The sequence below is a fragment of the Bos javanicus genome, chromosome 15 (assembly GCF_032452875.1).
Source record: "Bos javanicus breed banteng chromosome 15, ARS-OSU_banteng_1.0, whole genome shotgun sequence".
NCBI lineage: Eukaryota > Metazoa > Chordata > Mammalia > Artiodactyla > Bovidae > Bos > Bos javanicus.
Genome location: NC_083882.1, coordinates 54968341 through 54980832, shown reverse-complemented (window position 1 = coordinate 54980832; position 12492 = coordinate 54968341). Strand labels below are relative to the sequence as shown.

The window sequence follows — 12492 nt, the reverse complement described above, 5'->3', positions numbered from 1 at the left end:
GGACTGTTCAGAGCAGAAGCCTACAGAGGAAAATGGGAACAGGGGCCCAGCTGGCCCAGGTTAATTCTGGATGACAGTTGTTTGCCAAGGGTCCCGAAGGTCATCCAGAGGTCGTGTTTCTTGAGAAAACTAGGCCTCCGATCAGAAGAGTCCCAGGACACTAATGAAGCAGATCCTAGCATTTGCTAGTCCTCACTCAGTATCCAGGACAGCTCAGCCAGGACTTCGCAAACAGTGCCTGAAATCCCCCACTCATTCATGCACGCAGTTTGACTTGTCCTTAGCACCCACTTTGTGACTCACTCCGTGCTGGGCATGAGGTCACAGAGGTACAATAAAAGCTGGTGTCAGATGAAGCCCTAGGCCAACTAAAGGCCCGACTTTGAGAGGAGAGTGAAGAAAAAATGTCTAGCAGGGGCAGTCAGGAAAGCTTCTCAGACAAAGTAGCCATGAAGTACAGACAGCAGAGGTAGGAAGGGGTATCATGGATGTGGCCGGGGCAGGGGTGGGCGGGCAGGGTAAGCCCCCTCTGGAAGTCCTTGAATGAAAGAAACCTGATTTGCATGAGGGATTGACCAAGGAGTGTAGCAGGCCTCTGGAGTAGACAACTGAGAGCAGGCAGGGGTGACCAGTTTTCTGAAGCCCAGGATGTCAGGGGGGAAGTCGGGTGGAGGGGAGCCAGTCCTGTAGACTGTGAGTGTATCACTGGGAAAAAAGCTGGGGGGCTGCTGGAGGCTAAAGCCCACCTTGCCCATAGGTGCTTCCTGCTAGAATCCCACTGGTGTAAGTCACAGTAGCCTACCCTTTAAAGCCCAAAGCCCTGGGACTTCCCTGGTGGTCAAGCGGTTAAGAATCTGCTTTCCAATGCAGGGGATGTGGGTTTGACCCCTGGTCAGGGAACTAAGATCCCACATGGCACTTAAGCCAGTGCCTTCTAGAGCCTGCATGCCACAATGAAAGATCCTACCTGCCACAACAAAGACCTGATGCAGCCAAATAAATGAATATTTTTAAAACAAATAAAAAGGAACCAAAGTCCTCAGGGGCCTGGGACCCTTGGGGAAGCAGCAACTGTTGCCTCCAACAAAGCTGGCTCCCAAGGAACACTCCTACCCCTTCAAGACTTTTGAGACCCCTTATGGTCATTAACCCCTTTAAAGGTCTCTTCTTTTTTTTCTTTTTGGTTGCATCCTGTAGCTTGTGGGATCTTAGTTTCATGATCCAACCCATGCCCCCATGCATTGAGTCTTAACCACTGGACCACCAGGGAAATCCCAAAGGGCTCTTTTTAAAGGAGCACAGGTTGGTTCTTACAGAGAAATCACAGGAAGTACTGATGATTTCCAAATGGTCTGATTTTTTAAGCAACTGACCCCAAGCCTGTCTCCTCACTCTATTCCTAATAGCACCAGGGTTTTCTGCCCCCACTAGCCACTTCTATGGAGAAGGCAATGGCTCCCCACTCCAGTACTCTTGCCTGAAAAATCCAATGGACAGAGGAGCCTGGTAGGCTGCAGTACATGGGGTTGCTAAGAGTCAGACATGACTGAACTACTTCACTTTCACTTTTCACTTTCATGCATTGGAGAAGGAAATGGCAACCCACTCCAGTGTTCTTGCCTGGAGAATCCCAGGGACGGGGAGCCTGGTGGGCTGCCATTGATGGGGTCGCACAGAGTCGGACACGACTGAAGCAACTTAGCCACAGCAGCAGCAGCCACTTCTATAAACACACACACCCACACACACCGATTATGAGGATTCTTCCTGGCCCATCACAAGTTTACTGCTATATGAATTCTAATAGGGCCCTGCAGACAAGACAAGGCCACACTGAGGCTAAAGCAGTATTGTGTATGGATACCACCCCTCCTCCTTTCAGCTCTCCCTCTGACCCACACACCCAGTCCCAAGTCACACACATTTCCATGGGCCAGGCAGATGGTGCTATCTCTGAATGGGCAACATCTCACCTGGGGAAAATGTCCAGAAAGCCATAGGCTACCAGGGCTCCCCCTCTGAAGTGAGAGCTGCCTGGAAACAAGGTCTGGGAGTCAGCCCCCCATGGTACCTGCTAAGCTTCCTCAGGGACAGTGTCAGAATGGAAAGAGAAGTGGACCCAGCCTGAGGCTCTGGTGACTTGTTAAAGGTAGGAAGAGAAAGGCACAAAGGAAGCTGAGGAAGTGCTCGTCCAAAGCTGTATGGAGAAACCAGGGCCTGTGGTGCCAGGAGTGATTCAATACGGAGATGATGCCCAGCGTCAAAAGCTGAGGGAGAGTGCAACTCAGTCGAAAGGTGAGAGAGAGGAAGCTGTGGAATTTGGCAGCTTCCGCTTAGGAGCAGGTCGACCTCCAGTCCAGCGCCAGCCACTTGTTTCCTCATCTGTAGAATGGTCCTGATGATAAGAGGAAATTCTGAGGCCGAAAACCTCCAGCCCAGGGTTGAGCTGCAGGCCGCCGCCTCACCTGCATCACGCCCAGCTCTCCACTGCATTGGAAGAAGGCCTAGTGAAAGGGCGGGGCTCAAGGTCCGCGTTCTGGGCTGGGGCAGGGAGAGGCGGGAAATTAACTAGATGCTCACCCTTCTCAGATACAGACTTCATCCTTGACCTCGTTCTTCCCAGGGGCAGCCATTTCCCAGCCCCTCCCCTGCACGCATTGTCCCCACCCTTCTCTGTCTCTCCCCTTCGCTGTCTGGCGAATCCAGACTAAGGACCCGGACTGGCCGCAGCCAGCAACCCCGCCCACACAGACGCGGCTGCCTGAGAGAGGGCGGCGCCCCTGCTTTGGAAGCCTGCAGGGATCCGCGACTCGGAGCACGAAGATGCTCAGTCTCCGCCCAAGAGCCTCGAACCTGGCTCCAGGCTCCGAATCTGGGGATCGGACGTGGCCCCAGGGCTGTAAACTCTTAAGCTCGCACCGCCAGCCCCGGTTCCAGTTGCCAAAGCTTCGGGGCGCGGGGTCTGGCCCTGGGGTAGAGAAGGCTGCCTAGAGAAGCCTGGGGACCCGCAGACACGCGCCACCCGAAGGCGGGTCCGGGGGGCCCTTTAGGAGCTGGGGGGAGGCCTCGCTGGAGCCCCTGGTGGCTGATCTGAGGAAAGACTGATATTTAACTCCTCTCGCGCTGTGATCCCCGCCCTTAACACCTGGGGGTGCGAGGGCGGGTACCGCCGGAGCACATTTTTGGCATTCTCAGTAGCAAGGAGACGGCGCTTGCGGATTCGGGGCAGATCACAGGGCCAAGTCCTATTCCAGCAGCACCTTCCGCAGTCTTTGTGGCGGCGAGGATGGACATCCAGAGGAAGGGGATGGGGAATGCACCCCAGTCTCAGTCCGAAACCTGGGGGGGTAAATTGCATCCATTTCCAGCCTCTGCTTCCAGTCTGCCACTAAGACCTATGCCCTCTGCCAGCTGAATAAATAATGAATCTGCCCTCTTTTTTCTATCTCTATGGCCACCCCCTCTTACCTCACACATATCACAGTTTGCAAATCTGTATGTGAATTACCTGATGGCACGCAGGATGTAAGAAAGGAGGAATTTTCTTATTTTGACAAATCAAATCAAATCTAGTTGAAGCTCCTCCTCTCCCTGCCAGGGTAGGCAGGAACTCTAATTAATCTTAGTCACTTTCCTGAAGCCTCCCCCCTCCCTAGGTCCAAGAGGCTTAGGCCTCTTGGAAGACACGTGATGGTTATCATGATGGCTGCCCCAACCCAGCTAGAGGGGCACTGCAGGCCCCATGCCCCTGAGCCATGCTTGGCTGGGGAGCTCCCTAAGCCTGCCCAGGTTGTGTGGTGTTAACATCGTTCCCCAGATATTCCTGCCACCACCCACATCCCTCAGAGGCCCCATAATCCAGACCCCCAGCTCCCCGCCCTTTCTAAACACTCCTGTTCCCAAGTCAGGCCATTGTCAAAACCTACACTTTTACCCCCTCTCCATCTAGGCTCATGCAGTTTAACATCCTCCATGGACTTAGAACTAATTCTTGGGGGGCAAGGGCTGCACCATTGTGTATTCTCACTTACAACATATGAACATTCCAGCTTCTCCACATTCTTGTCAACACTTGTTATTGTCAATCTTTTTTATTATAACAGTGATTTCTTTGCCTATTCCAGAATCTTCCAATCTTTCTTATACACCCAATAGATATGTAATAACTGTGTGTTGAACAGATGAATAGGAAAACAGGAAACGGCAGGTTTAAGCAGGAGGACAAGCTCAGTCTGGTACATGTTGAGTGGGACATGCTTTTGAGACAAGGAGAGAGGTATCTAGGAGACTTCTGGATATTGTAGTCTCAGTCTGGAACAGGAGTCTGAGATGAAGTCAGAGATGGGGATCTCATTAAAATGTGGGCTTCGCTAGCCCTGGGAAGTTATGTGAGGCCATGAGAAAGGCTGCATTTACCCAGGGAGAGTGTGGAAAGTGAGGGAAAGGTCCAAGACAGAGTTTGGGGAAGCACCAACATTTCAGGGGTAGGAGAGGAAGGAGGCTCTGAGCAGAGCATGCCACGGAGCAGCAGCAAGGTCAGAGGAGAACTGGAAAAGATTCACCTTGGAGAAAGCATCAAGGAAGTACAGGTCAACAGGATCAGAGACATGAGTGCTTCCCTATGAGACAGATTATTAAAAACATCCGTTGAACAAAATGGGTAAGTTGTCAATACAGTTGAAGTTGAAACTGTCAATACTATTGAAGTTTTGTGATGGGTACTTGAAAGTTCATTACACTATCCTCTCAACTTTCATGCACATTTGAAATTGTCCATATTTCCAAAGTGATTTTTTAAAGTATCCATTGGACTAACAATAAGGAGATTACTGGTGAACTTGGCAATTGCATAGTCTCTGGAGGGAGAAGAAACCCAATTCCAATAATAGAGGATTTTCTCATACCTGACTCAGGACTCACCAATATTCCAGTAAGCAATCACTGGGCACATACACCCAAGTATTCTTGGGAAAAGAGAAGATTGTGTGTGACAGTCATTAATTTTTCATAGCTGTTGGTACCTCCACACAGGGACTTTTTCTCAGCAGGCCCAGCAGCCAGCCAGGAGCTCTTCCTCAAAAGGAGGAAAATTGTTTACCAAGGAGTACTTGGCTTTGCTCCTGACTCCTAGACACTCCACTGCGGTTCTTTTCTCAGGGTTTGCCACAGGCTGACTTCATCCCCATCTGCTGCAAACACATGAATCACTTTGCATCAGCTGAGTCATCAAGGCTATGAGAAAGAGCTGCCTGCCCTTCAGCCTGGACATCTGGAAGCCTTCTTTTGCTCTGCTGCTGCTGCTGCTAAGTTGCTTCAGTCGTGTCCGACTCTGTGCAACCCCATAGACAGCAGCCCACCAGGCTCCCCCGTCCCTGGGATTCTCCAGGCAAGAACACTTGAGTGGGTTGCCATTTCCTTCTCCAATGCTCCACTTGAAGCTGGCAACCTTACTGGTTACTCTGTAAATGAAATGAATCAGAGCAGCACTCCAAAATGTGACATATATTGCCACCAAAATACATGGAAACCCAGCAAGTATGCTTCTTTCTTACTTCTACTAGGAAGCAGAAAGTACAGCAAGTTCCTTTTACTTTGCAGGATGTGATAATGTTATATGTTAACTTTACTAGGCCACTGGATGCCAAGATATTTGGTCAAACATTATTCCAGGTGTGTTTGTAAAGAATGAGATTAACATTAGACTTATAGATGGAATAAAGCAGATTGCCCTTCCCAGTATGGGTGGATCTCATCTAATCTGTTGAAATAGAACAAAGGACTGAGTAAGGCAACAATTGCTGTCTGCCTGGCTATCTTCAAGCTGGAATGTTGGTCTTCTACCTTCAGACTGGAACTAACCATCACTTCTCCTGCTTTTCAGGCCTTCAAACTTGAACTGAAACTATACCACTGGAACTCCTAGCTCTCCAGCTTACAGACAGATGATCACAGGACTTTTCAGCTTCAATAATCCAGTGAGCCAGTTCCTTATAATACATCTCCTTATATCTCTCTATCTCTATATACACCTGTCTATAGCTGTGTCTTCTATTCATTTTGTTTCTCTGAAGAACCCCAACTAGTATCTCTTTCCTGGCATGATCCAGAGCACTGAACACCCAGAAACTTCACTCCGGTGGCAGGCCCCTATGTTCTTATGGGATTCATCTCCCATTATCAGCACATTTTTTAATCTTAAAGTATCTGCTACTTTTAACTCTCTGAATCCTAGGAACATGATGTTATCAATGTACTAGACATTCTGCGTCTGTGTTATGGAAGGATGATCAGGTTACATTGTAACAGAGAATCAGAGACTTGGGGAATTTCAAGACAAGATGAGAAAGCTGTATTGCTGCCCCTGCCAAGAAAAATAAAGCTGCTTCTGGTATTTTCTATAGAGAAAGATTAAAATAAAATTCTTTTTCAGATAAATAGTTTTCATATTAAATGACAAAAAAAATATGTATATTTGCTCCCATAAAAAGACTACACCTATTCATTCTTAAAAACAAAGACTGCACCTAGAATGGGAGCTGCTGGAATCATTATTTGGCATCATCTGAGTAAGCTTATGGTAATTCCCTGTTCATCCTCCAAGACTTACACCTTCTGCACAGACTGAAGAAGTAAGTCAAGCGAGATGCAATAGAAAGTAGCTTGCATCACTCAAGTCTTTGATGAGGGCACAAATTTCTGTAATTTTCCTGGATTTGCACCATTACTTTGGGTTATTGATCAGTAAGAAGAAAAAGTTCCAGAAGCTTCCACTTGGCCCTTTCTACCATAATGGCCCTTATCCACAGGTCTACAGGGGCATGTGTGCTGTAAATTCCAATTATACTGCCTGAAACTAAAAATGCAATGGCAGGATGAGTCTAAGCACCATGTCTGGACTGAAGTCAGACTCCAGCTGTCACCCGACACATGTGAACCTCTACACAGTGGTGTTCTGTGTTCTCAGGAATTAGCATTAGGTAGACTCAAGTCCTGCTAATCCTGAAAAGCCTGTGTGTTTTCCTTTCACAGAGCACAGTTCTCTGGCAAATGGTCTAGGACCCTTTGTGGAAGGTAGGCTAAAAGGAAGATTTACCATATGGATCTGGGGTTCTGTTGAAGGGCTCACTCTGAAGGGTACTGGCCTCCCTTCCTTTCAAGGGGCTTTGGCTGAGGAACCAAAGTTCTCTTTCATAATGGGTCAGATCAGGTTTTTGCTAGCAGGACTGGAGGGTTTTGCTTTGTTGTTTCTGTTACACAGATTAAGGAGGACTTAGAGGCTGCCTGTCTATTCCCTTTGGTCTTATTTGGCCCTTAAACGATTAGTCTTTGCTGAAGACATCTGTGGGTTAGACCTTTCTGTGTATCACTTGGCATCTGCTGTCCCAGGTGGCCAAGTGCTGCTGTGTGTGCTCTGCTCCCCTGGGATCCCATCATTTCCGCTAAAATTATGGACTCCGTTTCTGTGACAGTGTCTCTCACTAGCATCCCTAGCCTGCAGAGAAAAGTACTACATCAGCTTCAAAGATGCTCCCCTCACTGACGTGTTTCTCCATGCCTTGGTGAAGGGAATTTCCTCCAGGCTGTCTAAGAGGAAGTTGGGACTGTGGAACTTGGCTTGGGGGGTATGTGAGTGGATCACACAGGGTAAACCACGTCAACATTGCTTCCTCCCTTAGCACTGGATTCCTTCCTCTATGTTAAAGCAAAGAATTCTGGCGTTTCAATATCAAGCATAGACCTCAGCTGAATCCAGGTTTCTGTCAACCAACTAAGCAAATAATGAAAACCACTCCTAGGTGTTCAAACTAGCACACTGACTCTGGAATCGGAGGCAAATATACTCACATTGATAGTCCAGCCCAGTGAAAATTATGTTCCTCCGTCTAAGGACGAGCACCCACAGACAACATCCCCACAAACACTATCCAGACTTTTGGGTGATATATTAATAAATTAGCAAAACCTTGCAGTTCTGATGTGGATGCTGCTTCCTCCCCGATCTGACTCTGGAACTAGTCCCCTGAGGCAGGAAAGCATCTAAATCCAGTTATGCAACTAGAGACAATGGGGCTCAGACATGAAGAGGGTTGGCTGCCCCTTGGGGAGTAGATTGAAATCATGCCCACGATATTTTGCAGCTCCTTTCATCCAGAGGTAGAGTCTCTTCCTCACGCCTTGAATCCTGGCTGGCTTGGTGTCTTGCTTTGACAAACAGAATGAGATGGAAGCAACATGATTGAAGCTGCAGAGCTCAGGCCTCAGAGGCTTAGCTCCTGCCTTCATCATCTGAGAATCCTGAGGCCACCACTGTGCCAGGAAGAAGATGGAGATGCAGGACCACATGAGAGAGAAGCTCAGCACCCAGCCATTCCAGCTGAGCCCGGCATCTAGTGGATGCAGTCACCGGAGCCAACCCAGACCAGACCAGTGGAATAACCACCCAGCCAACCCACAACACTGTGAAAAAGAACGAATTGTCATTTTAAGCCACTAAGTGTGGAGTGGTTTGTTTCTCTGCAATAAACAACTGAAACACTTTGCAGGGTAACTTCCAAGACAAGGTCATTTCAAGGTCTTCAGGGAAGGCAGCTTGTGCTGCACGGGGATTTAGTGGAGCTAGGGGTGTTCTAAATCATTCAAATCCTCCCATATGGCCTCTAATTCCCACCCTGAGATCAGTGCCCTAAATTTCACCCGAGATCTAGCAGTGACATGAATGCAACTGACAAACTGACAATGTAATTTGTTGACTGCAGCATCAAAGTCCCGTCTTGGTTAAGTTATATAACATAGCTTAGCACTCCCCTCCTGCTCTCAGGCCTCTTCTCCCCTCCCCCGCTGAGTTTGTCATCTCTGGCTTATGCCAAGACTAGGTTAATGGAGAAATGACATGGAAAAAAAAGAAAAGTCTGACCACTTCTCAGTAGGTGTATTTGAAGTGTCAAAACACTTGCCAATTCTTGCTGAAACAGCGGGTGGGTTAGCTCGTGCCTAAACACGTGGACTGTATACTCCCCTTAGAAATGAGACACCGGAGGTAGGCATGTGGAGGAGCTGAGCAGACATGTCCATGACAGAGAGGAAGGAAGAAAGGTGACAGCAAGTGGTAGTGAAGGTCCAAAAACCGTCCCCCACCAAGAGCATCTGGAGGGAATGTTCGGTGTGTGCTGCCCAGAGAGGCTTCTATAGGGCCCTGGGAGCGCAGAGATGGCCAGACTTCTGACAGGGCCCGGGGAGGGTCTCCAGGGAGCCAGTAACCTTTGAGACAGGCTTTGAAGGATGAGTAGGGCATCCATGGGCAGAGGTGAGGGAGGCATGATGCCGGCAGAAGAGGCCGCAGGAGAGAAAGGAGAGGGAGGGAAGTCCAGGGGAGGCATAAGTCAAGCTCTGGGGAGAGGAGGGAAATTGGAGGAGTGGGAGAGGCAAAACCAGCAGATCTGTTCCTGCAAAAACATTCACTGAAAAAGTGAAAAAGAATAAACCATTCACTGACCTCGGGGCCTCCCCATCAGCCCCTCCTTCCAGCCTCTCTGAGTAGTTCAGCCCAGAGCCTGGCAGCCAGGCCTTCCTCCACCTCACCACTCCCCTGCCCCGCACTCCCCAGGCCTCTCACTGTGTCCCAAGCTCCCACGGCCCTTCTGGTGGCCACATCTCTGTTCATGCCGGGCCTCTTTTCCAGAATGCCTCTTCCTCCCTTTCCTACCCACCTCTAGCACCTCTTCTTCTGGGGAATCTCCACTGACCACTTCAGCTCAGCCTGATCCCAGGCTAATGGCATAATAGAAATAATCAGGCTTCAGGGGACTTCCTTGGTGGTCCAGGGGTGAAGAATCTGCCTTCCAAAGTGGGGGACAGGGGTTTGATCCCTGGTTGGGGAACTAAGATCCCACATGCCGCAGGGCAACTAAGCCTGTATGCTACAACTAGAGAGAAGCTCTTGAGCTGCACCTAAAGATCTTGCCTGCCCAACTAAGACCCAATGTAGCCAAATAAATAAATATTTTTAATTAAAAAAAAAAAGAATCAGGCTTTAAAGTGGTAGAGATCTGAGTTCAAATCCCATCTCTGCAGTATGATCTTGAGTTACTTACCGTCTCTTTTTAATAAATAGTTAGTATTTCTCAGCCCCATATTGCCAAAGTACCATGGGTTATTGGGCAAATTCATTCTCATTTCATTATCACCACAACTCTATGAGGTATGTACTGTTATCATTCCCATCTTATTAGTGAGGAAATTGAAACTCACAAAAGTTAAGCAACTGGTCCAAGGTCACACAGCTAGGAGTGGCAGAGCTGGGTTTCCAGTCTGGTCTGCCAGGCTCCAATGTCTCTGCCACTAAGCACCAAAGGACCCACTGAATCATTTCCTTTGAAGGAGCATTTATTAGGCACCTCCTATGTGCCAGGGGTGTGCTGGGTCTGGAGATATGGCAGGGCACAGGCAGACAAGGGCCCTCTTTCAAAGAGGTTTTAGCTGGAATCTGTTTCCTCCTTCATAAGATGCAGGATAATGAGCCCCAGGTACGTAAACTGGAGTAAAGATTATATAGGATCCCATTGGTTACTGACTCCCTCCTATAAACCAGAGGACCTCATGTATATTGACCACCTCTCTCCTCCACAGCCAGCAGACCTGCACTCCCATATTTGCCAGGATCTGTCACTGACCTGCTAGGTGGCCTTGGGCAGGTCATCTAAGCCCCAGTTTTCTCATCTATAACTTGGGGCTACCAAGTTAGTAGTAACAGCCACCCTGAGGGAGGCTCTAAGAATTAAATGAGATTATACACACCATTGCTGGGCACACAGCTGGTGCTCAGTAGAAAGTTCATCCCCATCTCCTCACACTTGCACTCACACCCAGGACCCACACAGTGAAGCAGGGTCATCATTTCTCTGAGACTTAATAAGCATCGTGGTGGAAATAGCAGAGGTCCCTTCAATGGCCTCAAGGTGGCAAGAAAGCTCCACACGGGACTGTGATGGGCCATCAGGGGCACTGACAAGGCTGATTCAACCCAGCCCAACCCTGACCTATCTACCCACCTCCGCCACCTGCCCTGCCATCCCTCACTGTGAAGAGGGAGCACAGGCCTCTCACCACCCTCCCACCTGTGCCCAGACGGAGGCAGGTGGCCTCAGGGCCCCCTTGGTGTCATCTGGGCAGCCCCACATTCAGCCCTGGCTTCCTTCACTGTCCCATGCCCACCTGCTGGGGGCGCTGTTGCAGGCTGAGCTTTGGGTCCAGGAGTCCTGAGTTCTAGCCCAGTCTCCCCATTTTTGAGCTATACCTGTGGGATTACGAAGACTTTCCACCTAATTGGGCTATTATGCAGATTAAGTGGGATAACGTATGGAGACTGTGAGGTTATACACCTTTATTATTAAAATATGCCCAGTTCCTCTCCAACCCTTCCCATGTGGCATGGAGGAAGAACTCTTCATTGACTAGGAACATTTCCCAGCTCAACCTCACTGGCTGGGGAACCTCGGATGGATCACTTAATCTCTCTCAGCCTTGGTTATCTCATCTGTAAAATGGGAATAATCCCTACTTAGCCAAGGTGTCAGGAGGCTGGGATAAAACATATATATTGTGACTGACATGGTGTTTGGCACATAGTAGAAGCAAAATACAGAGGTAGGATCAGCTGGTATTATTAAAATCATTATTGTGATCAAGAAATGCCTACTTACCCTTCAAGGCCTTCTTATCCCATGTCACTTCCTCCTGGGATCTCCCTTCATCTCCCCATGGCAGTCATGGCTTCTTCCTCTGGATTCCCAAAGCCCTGGTGCCCTTCTAACACAGATCTTTCCCTTACTAACACATGTGTCGAGTGTCTTATGTGTGTGTGTGAGACGCTGAATTTGGGTGCAGGACGTAAAGAAGATTAACAAGACATGGTCCGTATTCTCATGGAGCTTCCATTCTAGTAGTGGGGACAGACCGTGAATGTGTCAATAGGTAGAAAATTTAGGAGCACTGAGCCAGTAAAACAAGAAAACAAAGTAACATAGACTTTAGTTTCTTGGGCTCCAAAATCACTGCAGATGGTGACTGCAGCCATGAAATTAAAAGATGTTTGCTCTCGGGAGAAAAGCTATGACAAATCTAGACAGCATATTAAAAAGCAGAGACATTACTTTACCGATAAAAGGTCCATCTAGTCGAAGCTATGGTTTATCCAGTGGTCATGTATGGATGTGAGACTTGGACCCTAAAGTAGCCTGAGCGACGAAGAATTGATGCTTTTGAACTGTGGTGTTGGAGAAGACTCTTGAGAGCCCCTTGGACTGCAAGATCAAACCAGTCAATCCTAAAGGAAATTAATCCTGAATATTCATCGGAGGGACTGATGCTGAGGCAGAAGCTTCAAATACTTTGGCCACCTGATGCGAAGAACTGATTCATTTGAAAAGACCCTGATGCTGGCAAAGATTGAGGGCAGAAGGCAACAACAGAGGACGAGATAGTTGGATGGCATCA

General features: G+C 48.6%; 1 long non-coding RNA gene across 1 annotated transcript; it reads left to right on the top strand.

Moving 5' to 3' along the window:
- The first annotated feature begins 337 nt into the window (after positions 1-337).
- LOC133226866 (uncharacterized) lies at positions 338-8548 on the top strand. The gene is made up of 3 exons (XR_009729643.1): positions 338-469; positions 5882-5975; positions 8139-8548. It is a non-coding gene; the product is annotated as an uncharacterized LOC133226866 (long non-coding RNA).
- Positions 8549-12492: the final 3944 nt, after the last annotated feature.